Below are 5345 nucleotides of genomic sequence, written 5' to 3'. Positions count from 1 at the left end.
AGGCACATAAATAAAGCACATAAAAAAGGCACATAAATAAGGCACATAAATAAGGCACATGTAGTAAATATAAAAGTTTGGAATATTCCATACAATAGACAACGGACTGTGCACGGAATAATCACGTTGACATACAATTTTTGTTTTTTTGATCACCAAAGTTAAGCTACATTTAGCCTGATCAATACAAAATAGGTGACCATTTGGGAATAGCAGGTGAATATGGTAAAATCCTCTATCTTGCTTCCAGTTGTTTTGGACTTCTTGTCACGACTCACACAATTTAGGTTCAGGAGTGCGATTCGTACAATCACCAACTCTTGCTTAACAAGCACCCTCACACACTGGACCAGAGGTCTCCAAGGGTTCTTTATTAAAACATAATGGATAGAAAAATCTAATTCAATTCAGATTTAACGAGGTTTTACTTCAAATGATGATAACCAATTCGTCTACAGCAAAGGTTCTCAACGTGGAGTTCATGCCTTAGCGATGGGCCATGCTACTATTTTGGTGGAATATACATATTATGTGCCTCATTCAGTCACAAAATAAACGGACAACTGAAGAGTTAACAGTGAATTGTATGCGTGTGTGTGTGTGTGTGTGTGTGTGTGTGTGTGTGTGTGTGCATCGTAATACACACGATGTACGAGTAAGTATGCGTATACAGACATGTTGCACAAGAATCTCACTAACATTCATTTGGGGTTCTGCTCAAATTTCATTTTGCATTATTAGCACGATACCGTGAAAATGCCATCAATCTTCATAATTTACTATTATTATTAATAATAATTTAATACTAATAAATTAATAATAATAATTTAATAATAATCTACTTTTTGAATTAATAAATGCCTATTATTTAAAAATGCCCTTTCTTACCTATCAAAATAATTAGCATTATCAGTTACGTATTCTTCAAATAAAACAAATATGTCTTATCTTTATTTATTTAAAATTGTAGCAAATTAATTATTTTTAAGATAATAAATATTTTTTGCTTTCTTATTGTAAAAGTAATTGTCAGGAAAATATTCTTAAAATCAAGGAAAAAAAACAAATGTTGCGTTTTGGTATTTATTTATTTAAAACTGTACTCTTTTAGTCGATGGGTTGACATAATAAAATTTCGGGACAATTTATTTTTTAAATAAAGTCAGAATTATTTTACCTTAGCAACATCGGATTACTGACTTTGCTGATCTCATTTAACATGTGTGAAAGGTGATAACTTACGTTCAAATACAAAATGCTTTAGCGCATTTCATTATTAAAGATTAAAAACGATTAAAGTATATTACGGAATAATCTTTTACTAAAATATTGTTATTTCTATGATCCAATTAAATGTTGTGAAACTTTACATAGATATTTGATGAGCACCCTATCAACTATTATACAATATTAGGGTAATTGCAGCACAGAAAGAAATTAAAGTACAAACTCCCGAACAACGCCGGGTAAGTACAATATATATATCTATCTATCTATCTATCTATATATATATATATATATATATATATTATTAAAAATAATAATGAATTTATTATCTGGTGACTGTTCCTTTAATTCGAATCTATAAAAAATACTAAAAACTGATCGAATCACATATTTATTAATGGTTGTCTAATATTTATTGTAAAAATTAAATAAAACTCTGACATATCCTTATTTTTACGAAAGGTATTCAACCCTCTTTGATACTCTTGCATGGAAGTAAATATAGCCCATATTAGGATCCCTTACACCTAACAGTTGTGTTCCATAATTCATAATGATCAGTTAATGAGTCTAAGGGTGACTCCTATATATAAACATACGCAAAAGCTTAACTTTATAGAGAAATGTGTACAAATATCTCATATAAGAGGCAATGCAGGTATCAATGCTTTGAAATGCCCCCCCCTCCCCCGAATTTTACTTCTCAATGCGTGTTGTACTACAATGTTTATATATTGTATTACGCAAATATCAGTATTATTTCACTCTGTCAATGTTCTGTATGTATGCTTTGCTTTTTAGCATAACGTGTATTTATGTTGTCGGTTGCTTGTTTTAGTTTACGGCATGTCAACCCTTTTCGGGCCATTTAATGCCGAATCCATTAATTTTGTAATATATATATATATATATATATATATATATATATATATATATATATATATATATATATATATATATATATATATATATATTTCAAGTTCTTTATATTCATGGTGTTTGGTTTAGTTGTATCGTTTTATGACATATCAACCCTTTTTAGATTCTGTCATGTGGAAATATTATTTCAGTGTTTTGTTTTGTTTGCTTGTTTTTTTTTGCAGAACATTATTGAGTTTTGCAAAGGGACGGGACGAAAACAATAACATCGATGTTTGGTGTATTTTAGGTCAGGAAGGCAGTATCTTCAGACAGCCTGATCTGGTAGCACTATGAGTCTTTATATTTTATGTATTAAAATAAATTAAATAAATATTATGTAATATTGTATGTACTAAAATAAATTAAATAAATAGTGTGTAATATTGTATGTACTAAAATAAATTAAATAAATATTATGTAATATTGTATGGCATTAATAGTGTACTATATCAAAAATGTTTTTATGTGTAAAACTCATATTCAAATAAAACACTTATTCACATGTTATTTCATTTTTGGAACGAATGGAATTGAATAAAGAAAAATGTTTAGATTTTATGTACTAAAGAATTGAGGAAAATAGAGAAGAAAAGTGTCTATAAAGATTTAAAAGAAAAGAAAAGAAGGAAATAAAGAAGTATACCATAGTAAAAAAAAAAAAAAAGGAATAATGCGTTGTATAGAGATGGGATAACAAACTCTACTCACCTTAATGTAAACGTGAAAAAGCGAACAATATAACCTCCAAAAGGATGGACTCAGGGAGCAGTCAATCTGCTATCCTCACTACACGATAGTCAACTCAACCTGACTTTCACTAGAGATAGGGCCTAAGAAGTAATCTAACATTTATCCAACATACCACGGCGCCGTGACGTCATGGCATCCCTACCATATCAGGAGAAGAGCGCGCCTGCCATTTCCATAAGCAGAGGTGAGGGGGGCTCAGTTTACAGTGCAAGCGCACATCTGGGCATACGACGGACCGAAACATTTTCGCATCGAAAGGGGGAATAGATAACAAAAAACTCCCGATTCTTCTGGTACTTTCTATATCGACTAGTATTTTCCCTGTCCTTCGTACCCTGTTTGAGAATATTGTACCCTGTCCTCGTCCTATCTTACAGTCGCTTTGTACATTCTAACCCGAACCCTAACCCTAACCCCCATACCCCCCACCTTTCGTCCCGGGTAATATTGCTTTCGTTTCTTCCCTTTTTTACCTCCACTTTTTTCTCCACTTTTCAATCTTTTCTTCGAAAATTATTACATCCCCACCCTAACGTACCCCCATTCTCTCTCTCTCTCTCTCTCTCTCTCTCTCTCTCTCTCTCTATATATATATATATATATATATATATATATATATATATATATATATATATATATATATATAACTTAATTTATCTCTCGGGTCCTCTTTTCTCTATCTTTCATCTTTTCTTTTCCGCTTTTGCCATTTCTATACGTTCACTTTTTCTCGCGAATGCTCATCTATCGTTCCTCCACCTCCCCTCTCTTTCTCTTTTTTTACATCTCCTCTTCTCTCTCACTCTGGTTTTCTCACCCATCTCTCTCTTACATACATCTCTTGTTTTTTTTTCACACTCTCTATTTATCTAATACTTTCTCTCTGTTAGCGTTTATCACTCTCTCCTCCTCCTCTCTCTTTCTCTCTCTTTCTATTACTCTTATTGTTACTCTTTCTATGGCTCTCTCTGTTTCCCTTTCATTTTCTATCAGATTCTTTCTCAACCTCTCTTACCTTTTCTATCATTATTATTTTCTTCTTCTTTTTCTCTGTCTCTATAAAATTCCTCCTCTCACCAATTCTATCATACGTTCGTTGTTCTTTTTTTATCGCTGTCTTTCTCTGTCCCATTCTATAAAGTTCCCTAATAGCCTCCTCTCCTCTCTGTCCACGCTCTAGTAATTATCGCCTTCAAATCTTCTTATAATTATATCTCTGTTATGTATATAAGAACACTTATTACTATAATATCGGGAAACCATTTAAAAGTCCTATATGGTTGACGTCATTGTTTTATGACGTCATTCATTTCGATACTTTATGACGTCATAATAAAGTAAGAAACTGACGATTACATCTTTTAAAACACAGAAACAAAGATGATTCGTTATCTTTCCGTATGCATCCGGCCTTTTAAGCTCATATTGTCGGATGCAAGGCTTCGTAAGAAAAATCAAGAAAAAAACAAATAACTCTTACATCATTTAAGTTTCGTTCAAAAATACATTTAAAATTAAAAAGTGTGACTTCAACTTAACGTGATGCGACAATGTTAACTAAGAATATCGTATATTTATACAACCGCTGCACTGAATAAAGTTTTTAAAAAGGAAAATAAAAATTATGAAAAAGTACACAAAACAAATAAAGAAAATTATAAGCTAAATCATGATTTAATTTAATTGATAAACAATTAAAACTGAGAATTAAATCATTTCTCATGTATTAACAATTTGTTAAGCAAATAGTTGAAAATTTGACCAAAATGTATTTGTTTTCAAATATAATAATAATAATAATAATAATAATAATAATAATAATAATAATAATAATAATAATAATAATTTAACAGCAAGATTGTTTTTTTTTAAAAAATATTTTAAACTTATGTTCACTGTGAGATTCACGCGAATTGCGCGAAGTTACTATTCTTCGGTTCATCTGGAAACTTTGTGTCTTATTAAATTTGTTACGGGGCGTGACAATGAAATGACTTGTAAGAGAATAACATTTCCTTCTTCCTCTAAAGATCACTTAAAAATCAAATATTGATCAGGATTAAATATAAAAATCAAAGAAATCGATGGAATAGAAAATTTTGTTTTCTAACAACAGAAATATTTACCAGAAATCAGATTTGTGTCTGCGCTTTTTGTTAAAAAGAAAGTAATCGATTACAAATATAGAGGGGAGAGCTAATTTACTTTATTTCACACACACACAAACACACACACTCTCTCTCACACGCGCACGCACGCACACACACACACACATATATATATATATATATATATATATATATATATATATATATATATATATATATACATATATATATCTTTATTCGATTGACAAAGTTTTAGAATAATTATAAAAAAGTGAACCATATCGTAAATTCAATCAACTAAAAAATGGAAACCGGGGTGAGGAAAAGAAAAAAAAATAT

At 30.4% G+C, this 5345-nt stretch overlaps 1 protein-coding gene across 2 annotated transcripts in view; it reads right to left on the bottom strand.

Annotated features, from left to right (window-relative positions):
- Positions 1-3107, bottom strand: part of LOC145266899 (myosin regulatory light chain LC-2, mantle muscle) — a 37529-nt gene extending 34422 nt beyond the window's left edge. Inside the window, exon 1 of one of the 2 annotated variants that reach the window (XM_080122670.1) lies at positions 2857-3107. The gene's annotated coding sequence lies outside the window, so the exon portion shown is untranslated. The remainder of the gene's footprint in view (positions 1-2856) is intronic. The other variant, XM_080122669.1, reaches the window with a different exon arrangement.
- Positions 3108-5345: the final 2238 nt, after the last annotated feature.

This window comes from Euprymna scolopes, chromosome 42 (genome assembly GCF_053919585.1).
Source record: "Euprymna scolopes isolate OS-2025 chromosome 42, ASM5391958v1, whole genome shotgun sequence".
Classification (NCBI taxonomy): domain Eukaryota; kingdom Metazoa; phylum Mollusca; class Cephalopoda; order Sepiida; family Sepiolidae; genus Euprymna; species Euprymna scolopes.
This window is presented reverse-complemented; position numbering and strand designations above follow the sequence as displayed.